Raw genomic sequence first — 16,097 nt, forward strand, 5'->3', positions numbered from 1 at the left:
GAGACAAACACCTTGGTCGCCTCAAAAAGACCTTTTTGAATCAGGGTTACCATCCAAGAACATTTGAAAACCAAATTACAAGAGCCACCAGATTGTCAAGGAATCACCTGCTACATTACAAAGCTAAAGAAGAAAATAACCGAGTGCCTCTAGTAGTCACCTACAACCCAAATCTGGAGGTGCTAAGGGGAGCTGCACGGAAATTACAACCTTTACTACAAAAAGATGCCCGATTAAAATCCATTTTTCCAGACCCCCGCTGCTGTGTTTTAGGCAGCCCCCAAATTTAAGAAGCATCATTGTCAGAAGCTCCCTGTCCTCTCCAACAGCTGCAGGAACCTTTCCTTGCAACCAGAAAAAATGTAAAACCTGTCCATTTATAATGACCACGGACAAGATAAAGATCCCCAACTCACATCAGGACTACAAGATCCCAGGTACTTTCACCTGCATTACACCTAATGTGGTGTACTTAATTATTTGTACTAAATGTCCAACTGGGGGTCTGTATGTGGGGGAGACAGGGCAAAAGCTTAGAACAAGGATGAATGCTCATCGTCACACAATAAGAGAAAAAACAATGGATGTACCTGTGGCAAAACATTTCTGTATCCCTGATCACAGCAACATGGATATGAAATTACTGGTATTGAAAGGTAACTTCAATTCTCAGAGAGAGAGACGAGTTTGGGAGTACAAATTTATGACGACCTTTGACACTCTCAGTGCTGGAATGAATGTGTCGCATGGATTTATGTCTTTTTACATCAATTAAGGAATTTCCTTTTAAAACCTTGTGGGGGCATCACAACACAGAACTAGACCCCAATCAGAGGACCATAAAACATCCGGACTCCTTATCTATGAACTGGTCCAATGTTTATATTTATGTTTCTCCCTCTCCCATATTGATAGTTCTGCTTCATGTCACTTGTCTTATCTATTGCATTTTTTCTAGGCTGTATTGTGCATAAATATGTGACTTCAGATTTTGTATTAGTCTAGCCTGATGAAGAGACCTGAGTAGTCTCGAAAGCTTGCAATGTGTTACCATCTTTTCAGTTAGCCATTAAAAGGTATCAACTACTGAGGACTCTCAATCCTGAATATTTTTCTATGCTTCTTTGTATAACTTAGATCCAAGAGCAGACCTCCATGGCCCAACAGCCACTGATACAAATCTGTTTCTGTCAAGCATTAATCTCCCAACTCTTGCACCAGACCAGTTAGAAATCTTAAACACACCTTTGACGGAGACTGAATTGACCAAAGTGATTAACTCTCCCGGAGGCGAAGGCCCCAGGCCCGGACGGTCTTACAAACTTGTACTATAAAGCTTGCCAGGAGACCTTAGTCCCACACTTATGCAAAACCCTACAATTAGCAGTAAATGAAGGGAGCTTCCCAAAAGAAATGCTGACAGCTACTGTGATCACACTCCAAAAACAGGGAAAGCCACCGGAGGTGCCCCAAAACTTCTGCCCGATTTCTTTGTTAAACACTGATGTCAAAATTTATGCTAAGTGTATTGCTCTGAGATTGGTGCCTATCATTCCTTCCCTTATTAACCCAGACCAGGCTGGCTTTGTGCAAGGGCGGACTGCAGTTGACAACACCAGGAAAGTAATTGATTTGATAGATGTAATAAATAGAAGGGGAACACCAGCAGTGGTAGTGGCCTTAGACGCCGAGAAGGCATTCGACCTAGTGAGATGGTCGTTTGTCTTCTCGGTTCTGGGGTTGGGTGCTGACTGCTATTAAAGCTCTGTATTCTGCTCCGTCGGCCAGGGTTTTTGTGAATGATACCATGTCAGAGACATTCCCCATTACAAACGGCACTAGGCAGGGGTGTCCTCTCTCCCCCTTAGTGTTCATTTTAGCTTTAGAACCACTTGCCCAAGCAATCAGACAAAGTCCAGATATCTGGGGCATAGAGGTGGGGAAACAATCTCATTGCATCACGTTGTATGCTGATGATGTGATATTGACGTTAGCATGCCCCCTGGAGTCTTTGCCGACAGCTCTAGAGATTATTGAAAAATTTGACCTATCTTACTACAAAATGAACACTAATCAGGTCGGGGCCGGCGCCACCTATCTCACCGGGTCCCACTGCTGCTTCCGGGGTTCCCCCTCGAGTCCCCGCTTACCGCTCTGGCTGCCGCGCTACTCCTTCAGCCTCCCGTCCTGCAGCCCGGGGGATTCAGCACGTGGGGTCCTCTTCCTGTCCTGCTCCTGCTTCAGGTATGCGCCTTAGGCTGCGGGCGCATGCCCTTCTCTCCCCTTAACCCCTTCTGCATCACCCCTGTGGAGTGAGCACCAATCAAGCTCCTGCACAGGGTATATCAGGCGACTCCTCCCTCATGGAGGCGCCTGATTATCGTGTGCCTTTCTTACGGTACTCTGGCCCCATCTGGTCACTCCTGTCTCCAGTCGCTCCTGACTCCGGTCACTCCTGACTCCTGTCACTCCTGACTCCGATCACCTCTGACTCCAGTCTCTCCTGACTCCAGTCACTCCTGACTCCTGTCGCTCCTGACCCCTGTTGCTCCTGACTCTGGTCACTCCTGATTCCAGTCTCTCCCGACCCTCTGCCTTGTCTGTCTCTCCCGACCCTCTGCCTTGTCTGTCTCTCCCGTTCCTGAGCCGCCCCTCTTGGTACCAGCTGTCAGGGTATTCGACTCCTTCGGGCCTGCTCCTAACGGTCCCTGTGTAGGAGTCGGCACCACCTGGCCAGCTTGCCCCAGGGATCCTGGTACCGTGACACAGAGGGTCCACTCTTGCTACCCATAACAGTATAATCAGGCCATGGACCCCGCTGGTGCCTCGGCAGCCACCCAAAAGGAACTACTCTTTTTGCGGGAGAACTGGACCCGGATTATGACTTTTATGAAGTCCATGGACACTTGGCTATCCGCCATTCAAACCTCTGATCCAGGGAGCGCCCCTCTGTTGGCGGGACTCCAGCAGGAGCTCACGCAGCAGCGCAATACACAGTCCCATATTCTTAATTACATGGCGTCCGTTGATGACCGCTTGCAGTCCCTGCAGTCGTCGGCAGCGGCCTCTGCCCTGCCCCGCGACCCTGCACATCACCCACCACCACGTTTGGGGAAGCCACCTTGGTATGGCGGGGATCCGAAATTATGCTGGGGGTTTCTTTACCAGTGCCGCCTACATTTTGAGCTGCTGCCCCAGCAATATCCGTCTGATAGGGCTAAGGTGGCATTTATCGTGTCCCATCTCGAGGGGGAGGCCTTGGCATGGGTGAACCCCCTGTGGGAGCGGGATGATCCGGTGGTATCCCGCCTACACGACTTCTTGGATACTTTCCACCAGGTCTTTGACGAGCCCGAGCATTTGGCCTCCACCACGGAGTCACTTTTCAATCTCCGACAGGGAACTCTTACCGTGGGACAGTACGCTATCTGCTTCCGGACCCTGGCCTCAGAGCTGGGATGGAATAATGAGGCATTGGTAGGGGCCTTTTGGAGGGGGCTTTCAGGGAAAATCAAGGACGAGCTTGCTGGTCGGGACACCCCCACCTCTCTAGAGGACCTTATATCCCTGGCTACTCGTATTGACTTGCGGTTCCAGGAACGCTCCCACGAGACTGTCAGGGAGAGAGGTCTGTCTAGGTTCAACCCTGCTCCCAGCCCTCGCTCATTCAAACCAGCCAGTAGTTCTGCGCCGGAGCCCATGCAGGTGGATTGCGTTAAGCTATTGGAGCTGCAGCACAGGGAAAGGTTAGAGCAAGGGTTATGCCTCTATTGTGGTGGAATCAACCACTTCCTGCGTTTCTGTCCTGAGAGGCTGGGAAACTCCTCCGCCTAGGCCAGGTAAGAGAGGCCTTCCTAGGTGATTCTGTTCCCTCTCTACCCCTTACTATCTCAGCTTTAATTCTCTTAGGTCGGGAGCGTAGATCTGTGGAGGCGTATGTGAGGTGGGCAACTTCATTCGGATGAAAGAGGTGGACAAGTTTCGAATTCCTGTCATCACCCTTGAAGAACCACGTGTGATCACCTCGGTGGATGGCAAGCCGTTACCTGTTCCTGTCACCACAGTCTCTCTCGAGCTGGAAATGCAGATCGGAGCTCTCCACCGGGAGAGAATTGCTTTTTATGTTTTGCCTAATTTGTCTCACACTCTGCTCCTTGGCCTGCCCTGGCTCAGGTCGCACGAGCCAGTCCTTGCCTGGCTCTCCGGGGAAGTCCTTCACTGGGGTCACTCTTGCCAAGAACGTTGTCTGCTGCCTGTTACCCGGACCAGTCTGCACCAAGTGCCCGTGGATCTTCCGGGGCTTCCCGTGGCCTACCATTCGTTTGCAGATGTTTTTAACAAGAAGGAAGCTGAGACCCTTCCTCCGCATCGGGACTACGATTGCCCAATCGAGCTAGTTCCTGGAGCTACTCCTCCCAGGGGAAGAATATACCCTGTTGTGAACGGGTAGCCGAGGAGGAAATAAAAAACAACACAAGCTAAGTCACAGAAAACCAAAGAGGTTGGTAACTATGCAGACTGCAGACCCCTGATCCTAACACGCAACTAGCAGCAGTCGTGGAGCATTCCTACGGTGGTCCTAGATGCCTCGTCACAACCGGAGAACTAAATAAGCCTAAAGCACAAAAAGAGGAAAACTAGCTGCCCCAGAGCAGACCCCAAAGGAGAGACAGCCCCCCACATGTATTGACAGTGAAAAAAGATGAAAACACAAACAAAGGCAGGAAAATAGGCTGAACAAACGATGGGGCCAAAATAACTAGAAAGGACAGGAAAGGAAAGACACTGTCGGCAGTCTGCCAAAAAACCCTACAAAATGTCCAACACAACTGATAGCAAAATTAACCCTGAAGTTACAAGACTTCTCCCACTATATCAGCACTCTGAAATATTCTGAGACAGAGCAAAAAGAGGCCAATCTAATAAGGGACAAAAAAAAGGCAATTTGGCAAATAAGAGTGGAAATTCAGCACAGCCAAGCCGGGCTGGCTGACCACACAAAAAACTGAAAAGACCAACAAGAGCATGTGTGAACATTAGCAAAAAACAAACTTATCTTGAGAAGACTGGAACAGAGCTGAGTCTTAGACCTGAGAAGCAGACTGAATCACCAGCACCAGGATAGGGCATCGGCTGTCTTATATCCAGTCTGATACTCCAGAGATCCAATCATTATCTTCCTCACCAGGTGGCAGATCACTACCACTTAAACCAACCTCACTACCTCCTGTCACCACCAGAGGGAGAACAGAAGGGGAACTCTCAACTGGTGGAGCAGAAAATGAGCTCATAACAATACCCGTTGTCGCCTGCAGAGACCTCAGCCATGATGGAGTACACCCAGGAAAATTTGGCCAGGGGCTTTATCCGGAAGTTGTCTTCTCCAGCAGGGGCCGGGTTTTTCTTTGTTCGGAAGAAGGATGGGTCCCTTCGACCTTGTATTGGCCTACAATTTGGTCCGAATATGTGCCGGAGATGAGTGGACGACCGCCTTCAACACGCGGGATGACCATTATGAATATTTGGTCATGCCCTTTGGTCTTTGGAACGCCCCAGTGGTCTTCCAAGAATTTCTTAACGACGTCTTCCGGGACCTTCTATGCTCGTGGCTCATGGTGTGTTTAGATGACATCCTCATCTTTTCACTAGACCTTTCCTCTCACAGGAGGAGTGTTCACCTAGTCTTGCAACACCTGCGGGAGAATCAACTTTATACCAAGTTGGAAAAATGCCTGATCGAGCAGACCTCTCTACCCTTCTTGGGGTATATCATCACAGACTCGGGGTTGCAAATGGACCCAGAGAAATTGTCCACGGTGCTCAAATGGCCTCGACCTGTCGGAGTGAAGGCTATTCAACGATTCTTGGGCTTCACAAATTACTATAGGCAATTCATCCCGCACTTCTCTGCTTTAACCAAGCCTATTGTTGCCTTTACCCGGAATGGAGCAAAACCAAACATCTGGTCCTCGGAGGCTGAAGACGCATTCCTTGCCTTGAAGCAGGCCTTTGCCACAGCTCCGGTGTTGCATCGGCCAGAGGTTGGCAAGCCCTTCGTCTTGACAGGTAGACGCATCTTCTACTGGGGCTGGGGTGATTCTTTCCCAAAAGACCTCCACTGGGGGCTTGGCTCCGTGCGGGTTCTTCTCCAAGTCATTTTCACCCGCAGAATGTAACTACATGATTGGGGATCGAGAATTGCTGGCCATAAAGATGGCGCTAGAGGAGTGGCGTTATCTCCTGGAAGGGGCAGTCCATCCCTTCACCATATTCACCGACCGCAAAACTTGGCCTACCTTCAGTCGGCTCAAAGACTCAACTCCAGACAAGCCAGGTGGTCATTGTTTTTCTCTCGCTTTGAGTTTGAGCTCCACTTCTGACCCGATGACAAAAATACCAAAGCCGATGCTCTCTCCTGGTCCCTGCAGTCACCCGAAGTGGAGGAGGCTCCGTCGCATGTTATCGATCCTGCCCGAGTTATCACGGTAGCTCCCGTGAATCTTCATTCCGTGCCGCCGGGTAAGACCCTAGTCCAGCAAGACAAAAGGGCAGAAGTACTAGGCTGGGGCCACTCCTCCAAGATCGCTGGACATGTTGGCATCAAGAGTACCCTTGCGTTGGTTTCCCGTTATTACTGGTGGCCTTCTCTACGCCAAGATGTGTCAGACTTCGTGGCCTCCTGCTCAGTTTGTGCCAGGAACAAGGTACCTAGAAGTTTGTTCCCCGTCCTCCTTCAGCTGTTGCCTGTTCCCGAAGCTCCTTGGCAACACATCGCCATGGATTTTGTTACCAACTTACCCTGCTCTTCTGGATGCACGACGGTTCTGGTGGTAGTCGATCGGTTTTCCAAAATGGCCCATTTTGTCCCGTTACCTGGCTTGCCCACGGCTTCCAAATTGGCTAAGATCTTCATTCAACAGATTTTCAGACTACACAGGCTTCCTCAGCGAATCGTGTCTGACCACGGGGTACAGTTTACCTCCCTCTTCTGGCGAGCACTCTGTAAACTCTTGGGCATATCCCTGGATTTCTCTTCAGCTTATTCACAGACCAACGGGCAAGTCAAACGGGTCAACGAAGTCTTTACCTCCTACCTGCGGAACTTCTCTAACATCTCTAACGCCCACCACAACAATTGGGTCGACCTTCTTCCTTGTTCAGAGTTTGCCCATAACAATCACTCCAATGAGTCCACCACCAAGTCTCCGTTTTTTGTGGTCTCCGGTCAGAATTCAGGTGTGCCTCTTCCAGTATCTTCATCCTCCGGTGTACCCGCCGCCGATGCCCTCTCCTAAGAGTTTTCCCAGGTCTGGAGGAAGACCAAAGAGGCTCTTGTACAGGCCACGGTCCAGATGAAGAGACATGCCGACAAGAGATGGAGGGATCTCCCGCCATACCATCCAGGTGACAAAGTCTGGCTGTCAACCAAGCACATCCGCTTGAAAATCCCTTCTTATAAGCTGGGTCCCCGGTACATCGGCCCCTTCGAGATTTTGGGATGCATCAACAATACGGCCTATAGATTGAGGCTGCCTGCTTCACTCTGGGTCCATAACGCCTTTCATGTCTCGCTCCCGAAAACGGTCATCCTCAATCAGTTCTGCCCTGCACCTCCGGTAGTTCCTCAGCCAGTAGGGGCCGATGACATCGTCGAAGTGAGGGGTATTTTGGCCATGAAAAAGGTTAGGGGAAAGACCTTTTTTCTCATCGATTGGAGAGGGTTTGGGCCTGAGGAGAGGTCTTGGGAACCACAAGAGAATGTTGATGCTCCTCGCATCATGGACCAATTCTTGGCCAATCTCAGAAGGAGGGGACGTAAAGGGGTACTGTCACGCTGGCGCCGCCTGTCAGGTCGGGGCCGGTGCCACCTATCTCACCGGGTCCCGCTGCTGCTTCCGGGGTTCCCCCTCGAGTCCCCGCTTACCGCTCTGGCTGCCGCGCTACTCTTTCAGCCTCCCGTCCTGCAGCCAGGAGGATTCAGCACGTGGGGTCCTCTTCCTGTCCTGCTCCTGCTTTAGGTATGCACCTTAGGCCACGGGCACGCGCCCTTCTATGCCCTTAACCCCTTCTGCATCACCCCTGTGGAGCGAGCACCAATCAAGCTCCTGCACAGGGTATATCAGGCGGCTCCTCCCTCATGGAGGCGCCTGATTATCGTGTGCCTTTCTTACAGTTCTCTGGCCCCGTCTGATCACTCCTGTCTCCTCTCACTCCTGACTCCGGTCACTCCTGACTCCAGTCACTCCTGACTCCTGTCACTCCTGACTCTGGTCACCTCTGACTCCAATCTCTCTTGACTCCAGTCACTCCTGACTCCTGTCGCTCCTGACCCCTGTTGCTCCTGACTCCGGTCACTCCTGACTCCATTCTCTCCCGACCCTCTGCCTTGTCTGTCCCGTTCCTGAGCCACCCCTCTTGGTACCAGCTGTCACGGAATTCGACTCCTTCGGGCCTGCTCCTATTGGTCCCTGTATAGGGGTCGGCACCACCTGCCAGCTCGACCCAGAGATCCCGGTACCGTGACCCAGAGGGTCCACTCTTGCTACCCATAACACAAGCTTTCTAGTATTGAAATTCAAGCAAATTTATTTAGCGCAAATCTAATTTTTGAGGAAAATTTGGTGAAGTCAGTGAATTTGAATTTCAAAGGATTCACCCATATCTATTGGCAGATTGTTATTCACGTATCTATATTTTCCTTTTGCATTCATCCTATCAACTTGGCTGCCCTTCTTTCATTATAAACAGCAGCTTGTTTTTCATTAGTGTCTGGCCTAGAATTGCTTTAGACACTACTTGGTTCATATCATTTATCAAAATCATTAGGTGTTTATGAAGTGTCATCCATTCTCCCTTTCTGTGTTTGTTAACTGTGACATGATGCAATTGCTTGCTTATTCATGGATGGAAACATTAGCAGTCATTCAGGCAAGCATAACATCTACAGTGATGAAGCGTCTAATATGCTGTGTATATGATGAGCTACAGTAAAGCTCTATCCCCTGCTCCTCAGCAGGATATGATATCATTTTATATTCAGCACGAGTCACTGACTTTTCTTATGCACATGAATAACAGTTTACACCTGAATTCTCCAACAAGGTGTTTTGGCACCCAAAGTAATACCCCTAATTTGTGCATGTCATCCCCTCATGCCACATCTTTATCTGCTTAAAAAATTACTGTATAATTTAACAATTTGTGAGGGTCATGAACTGGAAAAAGATATGATGAGATATAATAAAATCTTTTGAAAGTCAAGTTTGCCCATTTCACAAAATTTTTCCAAAAATTTGATTAACAGAGAATCGATTCACCACAAATCACAAGTACTGCTATGCCTTTTAATATCCCCAAAAAGATGTGTAACACTTTTAGGCAATCTAGGACTTCATTGAACATTCAAGCTCTGTACCGCAAACAACCTTTGAAATGTCAAATTGACCTCAACATATATAGCATTGACTAAATGGATGGCAACCGGTGGTAGCCAAGAGGATTTTTAATGAAACATTGAGCTAATAGAATTTTTTGGCTTTTTAAATTGTGAAAAACATTGAAAAAAGTATCCCTTTTGGGAAGCAAATCCTTGCATTTTTGTGGTTTAAACACATATGGCAAATAAGGGCGAAATTATAGCTTTTTTATAATGAATGGTGCAAAAAGAATCCCAGTTTAGTGAGTAGCAAGAGGTTTGTTTTTGGCCAATTAGAATAAGTTTTTGGTATAAGTAAACATTCACTGTTTAAAGTAGCATTAATGGCTTCTTAAAAATCTTGCTGAGAGGTGGCAGGGGCCGGAGAGGAGGAATTATGTCATCTGGCGATGGTACCAATGGGCCAAGTCAGCCTGATCTGTGTCCAGATGGTGCTTGCATGATGAGGGGGCAGTATATGGACCCTGTTGCCCATTACTCTGCTGTGGTACTGCGGGGCCTACCTCCAAGGCCAAGGTTGGCCCCACCAGGCATGATTCCCCCTTTGATGGGACCAATGAGCGCTCAACAGATAGGTCAGGTAGGTTACATAATGACTCCTGTTATGAATGGGTCACTGAGGAGGATAGCAGGCCCAGGCTAAGCCACAGAAAACCAGAGAGGTTGTTAACTAAGCAGATTGCAGACCCCTGATCCTGTACACAACTAGCAGTAGCCATGGAGCATACCTACTATGATCCTAGACGCCTTGGCACAGTCGAAGAGCTAACTAAGCCTAAAGCAAGAAAGGGGAAATCTAAACTTCCCCGGAGCAGACCCCAAAGGAATAGATAGCCCCCAAACATATATTGTCGGTGAGACAAGATGAAAACACAGATGCAGGCAGAAAAATAGACTGAGCAAACGATGGGGCCCACACTGACTAGACAGGACAGGAAAGATAAGACACTGTCTGCAATCACGCAAAAAACCCTGCAAAAGCCCAACATGTCTGATGCACAAAAAATACTCAAGTCGCACGACTTCGCCCCCACTATATCAGCACTCTGGTATATTCTGAAAGCAAAGCAAAAAGAGATCAATATAACAGGTGAAAAAACAAACTGGCACAAGCAGTAACATATGTGCGGTGATTCAGCACAGCCCCTGCCGGAGCTGGCTGGCCCGAACAAAGCTGAGATAGACAAAACCAGATCAAATGCAAACAGAGTAGCAAATGAACCACTTAGCTGAACATGCAGAGACAGAGCAGGAGACATCAGACCTCAGGAGGCACAGGAAGAAAATCACCAGCAGGGCTAGAGGGAGTCGGCTGTCTTAAATCCCAATCTGAAACCCCAGATCTCCAATCGTCTTCCTCATTATCAGGTGGCAAGCCTCTGTCAATCAGATCAGCTCCACTACCTCCAGTAACCACCAGAGGGAGCCCAGAAAGAGAACTCTCAACCCCTCTGTCAATCTGACCAGCTCCACTACCTTCAGTAATCACCAGAGGGAAGCCAGAGAGAGAATTCACAACAGACTCCTATGATTCCTCCTCTCATGTCTGGCATGATGATGACTATGCACCTAGCACCTGGCACATTACCAGCAGGCATGCAGCCCGGTGTAAACAGCATGGATCCCACACTAGCTCAGCCGACAATTTCACCAGCGCTGCATCCTGTAATATCAGCATCACCGTCAATTACAACTAATAGCACCTCTAATGATGAAGCAGCCAAACCAAAATCTATGTGGACTGAGCATAAATCACCAGATGGTAGGATATATTATTATAACATTGAAACCAAGCAGTCTACATGGGAAAATCCAGATGAAATGAAAACCGCAGTGGAGCAAATGCTATCCAAATGCCTTGGAAAGAATTCAAATCCGACTCTGGGAAGCCATACCACTACAATTCCTAGACAAAGCAGTCTTGTTGGGCCAAACCTAAGGATCTGGAGGAAAGTGGCAGGGTACAGTATTCAGCATCTTCTGCTGCTGTACCGTCCGTCCTGACTGCACAAGCCTAAGAGGTTTTCTGTATCTCCACGCCTGTCTAAATCATTGCAGAACCAGACATTGTGATGTCCACCCCCAGCACTCCTGCCATAGACATTGAAAATATGATGAATGACTCTGTAGAGTAGCTGGCCTACTCTGTATTATCATCCATTCAAGAGAAGGATCACAAAGTCAGCAACAGCAGTTTCACAGAAGAATTCTCTAAACAAGAGGTTTTGCCAGGCTCGTTGTCTCTATAAGAACCTGAAGAGGAAAAAGCACCCAAGAAAACCTACACTTGGAACACAAAAGAGGAAGCCAACCAAGCATTTAAAGAGCTCCTAAAATAGAAGCAAGTACCGTACAATGCATCCTGGGAACAAGCCATGAAAATGATCATTAACAATCCTAGATACAGCTTCCTGGCGAAATTAAGTGAGAAAAAACAAGCTTTTAATGCTTACAAAGTTCATACTGAAAAAGAAAAAGAGGAGGCCAGGCTGAAATATAAGGAGGCAAAAGAAGCTTTCCAGAGGTTTCTAGAAAACCACGATAGGATAACCTCCACCACCCAATACAAAAAAGCAGAACAGATGTTCACAGAATTAGATGTCTAGAATGGAATTTCTGAATGTGATCGGCTTGAGATTCTTAAAAAGTTATACAAAATTTATCCTTATTTTGGGATCTGCCCAAGGTTTGCTAGTCATAAAATGAGCCAAAAATGATGTATTCTCAAGCTGTGTAAAATGTATTCCTTTATTTAGGGAGCAGAAACAGATGTGCTGTTTTGAAAGTAAAGAAGCATGGGTTATTCAACTAGGAGTGGAAAAATTATCCTTTATTTTAATATGTAACAGGATTTGCTCAATACCTAAACAATTACAATGGCTTTTTGTGAATCCATACAAAAATGATCCCTTTATTTAGGAAGTACAGTATGCAGCAGCAATAATAGTTGACATGATCAACAGGGAAACGATTTTTGTCTGGGCGTTGGCTAATTGGCACTGGCAACAACAGAATAGTGAGGAAGACAATGGACAGGCAGGCAGATGCTAAAGCTGATCTTATCATTAGCATCAGCCATAGATGAATAAAAGTTGGCATTGATCCATGCCTGATTCATTTTGAGAAATGTAAGGTTTCCCACACTTGCGGAGGTTAACTTGGCGTGCTTGGGTATGAAAAAGCCACTGGCCATGCTGAATACTGTCTTTAAGTACATTGAAGGCTGGGCATGACAATTTCTCCATTGCAGGCTTGGCCTGTTTATACTGGTTTGATCTGCTGACCCAGAACACCATGCAATTGGGGCTCAGGACACCTGTCAGAGAAAAAACACAGCCCAGGTACAACTGAACTTGGCAGTTCAGCTGATGCATTTCTGTTCAAAAGTGTGAGGTGGGAAAAACGTGCAGATAAACTATCTGGACCATCATGTCAGATATAAGGATTTGCGGCTACTGCTACCTTAGGTATTTGTTTTATTCCCAACACTGGCACAGACAGGGAACATTTGGGTGAGAATGAAAAGGTGTCTCCTGGTCAGCTGTGTGGTCAACAGGAGTCTACTTAGCAAAAGCTTTCCTAAGCAGGGAACATAGCATATCTTGGTAATATGACATTTTGACTCCCATTCAGAAGCAGAAAATAATTCCCTTATTGCGCTTTTATAGCAATGCTAGCTAATACTCATCACTTTTCTTGATGGTAATGATGTACTTGTCATCCCACAAGCATTACAGAACACAATTTGTTTTGCTTGACAACTTGACCAAGGATCACTTTCTGCACCCTACTATGGTCGCCATGGATAGTGTTGCAATTGTCGTAATTATTTTACACTTTGTCAGCCTCATTCTTGCCCTGTGAATAGGAAAATAAAATGTACCCCTCAACATCCTTGTGCCACTGCTGCCCAGTCATTTCCATACCTTGCTGCCTATATTATGAACCTTGAAGGTCCCAAACAGCCACAGGGCAGAGATGAACATGTAGAAGTTGCTGTTCTTCCTTCATCCTCTTTTGTATTATGGTGTATTATTATTCCAAGAAAAATATGAAGGGGATGACCTTAAATATGAGGGGGGTGATCATGATGCCACAGTCGTCTATACTGACAAATTAGGTAGCTTCTAGTAGTTTGCGACCACTTTACGCTGCTTATACAGATGTTCCACCATATTCAGCATTGCATTCCAATGAGTTGCAGATCAGCAAATCAGGTTGCCCTCTGAAAGATCATTCTGTTTTTGTAATGACTGTAGAGAGAGCTTCACCAAATGAGAGCAGCTCAACTGAACTGACACTGTTCTAGGCACACTCTACACCTTCCTCAAGCTGCTATTTTTCTTTTTAAAAAAATGTCATACTTAAAATAGAATGTGTGCTTTCAGGGAGCATTAGTTACTTTTGCAAAACATAAGGCAGTTGCAATGTTCTGCTCATGATAATGTTCAGTTGCAGTTGATGGGAAGTCATCTAACATGAGGTTTGCTGCTTGATGTATAGCAGCAACCCATCAGTTGTATGGCTTTGGTCCCCCTTGATCTGAAACGGCAAAACTGCTTGATAGTGCTTTGCCTTGCATAAACAAAAAAATGAGGGTGGAATCAATTAGCTGCTCTGTTGCTGTTGGGGATAGGGTCACATCTTCGGTTCAGTAAGATTGCAGTGATACCACATTTTTATTTTTTTTATGGTTGGCGCTTTTACACAATAAAAACTATTTTATAGAAAAAATAATTATTTTTGCATCGCCATACTTTGAGAGCTCTAACTTTTTTTTCCACTGATTGACCTGTATGGCATCTTGTTTTTTGTAGGACAAGATGATGTTTTCAGAGATACCATTTTTGTTTACATTCATATTTTTGATTGCTTTTTATTACACTTTTTGTTTGGCGGTATGATGATAAAGCATCATTTTTTTAATAGTTTTTATGTCATTCACTGAAGGAGTTAATTGGTGGGACAGTTTTATACGTCAGGTGGGTGCCAGATGCAGTGATACCAAATATGTGTTCTGTTTCGTTTGTTATATTTTTTCATAAAAAATATTTATTTATGGGTACAATATATGAATATATATATTTATTATTTTTTTTTTATTTTTTAAAAAATGTTTTTACATGATTTTTTCCTTTTTGTAACTTTTTACTTAGTCCCACTATGGGACTTTCACTTTCTGCAGTCTGACCACTGTTATAAAGCATTGCAATGCACCAGCATTGCAATGCTCTATAGCTTAATAGCCCGCCAGCCCTGCAGACTCAAGTTATTTAGATCACGCACTGCGCATGATCCAACTTTTTTGCTAGTGTCTGGTAACCCAGATTTCGTCATGAAGACATCCGGGTCACAATGACAACAACTGGGCTCCCGCAATGATGTCATTGGGGCTCCAATACAAGGGCATAGGGCCAGAGGGACTTTCTTCCTTTTTTTCCCTGTGTGCACAAAGTTGCCTGGACGTATCCATACGTTCAAGTTCGGTAAGTACCAGGCAATCTGGAAGTATAGATACGTCTAAGGTTGAGAAGGGGTTAAAAAAAGCTTTCCACTTTCTCCTGTACATGAAAGCACAGAGGGGCACCTCTTTCAACAGTAAATAATGGCGACTTGGCATGTCCAAGTGAGGTTGAGTGCATACCATAATTTATCAAATAAGTAGTTGACTCCATTATGTGCTTCAAAATATGACTTTTTGGTTTATAAATAATGAAGTTATGGATAATGCATAATTGGTCAAAAGAGTTTGAGCTTGATGGACCTGTGTATTTTTTCAAGCTATGTACAGTGGAAAAAATAAGTATTTGATACACAGCCAATTTTGCAAGTTTTCCCACCTACAAAGAATGGAGAGGTCTGTACTTTTTATCATAGGTTCACTTCAACTGTGATAGAAAGAATCTTAAAAAATACACAAAATCACATTGTATGATTTTAATATAATTAATTTGCACTTTATTGCATGAATTAAGTATGTTATACAATAGAAATATTGTAATATTTGCTACTGAAACCTTTGTTTGTAATTACAGAGGTCAGATGTTTCCTGTAGTTCTTGACCAAGTTTGCACACACTGCAGGTGGGATTTTGTTCCACTCCTCCATAAAGATTTTCTTCAGATCTGTCTGATTTCAGGGCTGTCACTGGCCAACATTGAGTTTTATCTCCCTCCAAAGATATTCTATTGGGTTCAGGTCTGGAGACTAGCTAGGCCATTCCAGGACCTTGAAATGTTTTTTACAGAGCCACTGCTTAGTTGCTCTGACTGCATGTTTCGGGTCATTATCATGCTAAAAGACCCAGCCACTACCCAACTTCAATGCTCTTACTGAGGAAAGGAGGTTGTTAGCCAAAATCTTGAGATACATGACGTCATCCATCCTCCCTTTAAAGGGAATCTGTCACCCCTTTTTTTGACTATGAGCTGCCGGCACCGCCATCAGGGGCTCATCTACAGCATTCTGTAATGCTGTAGATAAGCCCCAGATGTAACCTGAATAGTAAGAAAAACAAGTTAGATTATACTCACCCCGGCGTCAAGTCCGGTCCGATGAGTGTCGCGGTCCGGTCCGGCGCCTCCCATCTTCATATGAGACCGGAGAGGTCCGGCGCCTGCGCATTGCAGTATTCAACAGAGCAGAGCATTGCGCCCGCACC

At 46.2% G+C, this 16,097-nt stretch overlaps 1 protein-coding gene and 1 pseudogene across 7 annotated transcripts in view; one reads left to right on the forward strand and one right to left on the reverse strand.

Moving 5' to 3' along the window:
- Nucleotides 1-16,097, reverse strand: part of LOC141083678 (protocadherin alpha-C2-like) — a 564,749-nt gene that overhangs the window by 197,953 nt on the left and 350,699 nt on the right. The window lies entirely within an intron of this gene.
- Nucleotides 10,963-12,049, forward strand: LOC141083674 (pre-mRNA-processing factor 40 homolog A pseudogene; annotated as a pseudogene).

This window comes from Dendrobates tinctorius, unplaced genomic scaffold (assembly GCF_039654945.1).
Source record: "Dendrobates tinctorius isolate UK_male_01 unplaced genomic scaffold, ASM3965494v1 ptg000020l, whole genome shotgun sequence".
NCBI classification, from domain to species: domain Eukaryota; kingdom Metazoa; phylum Chordata; class Amphibia; order Anura; family Dendrobatidae; genus Dendrobates; species Dendrobates tinctorius.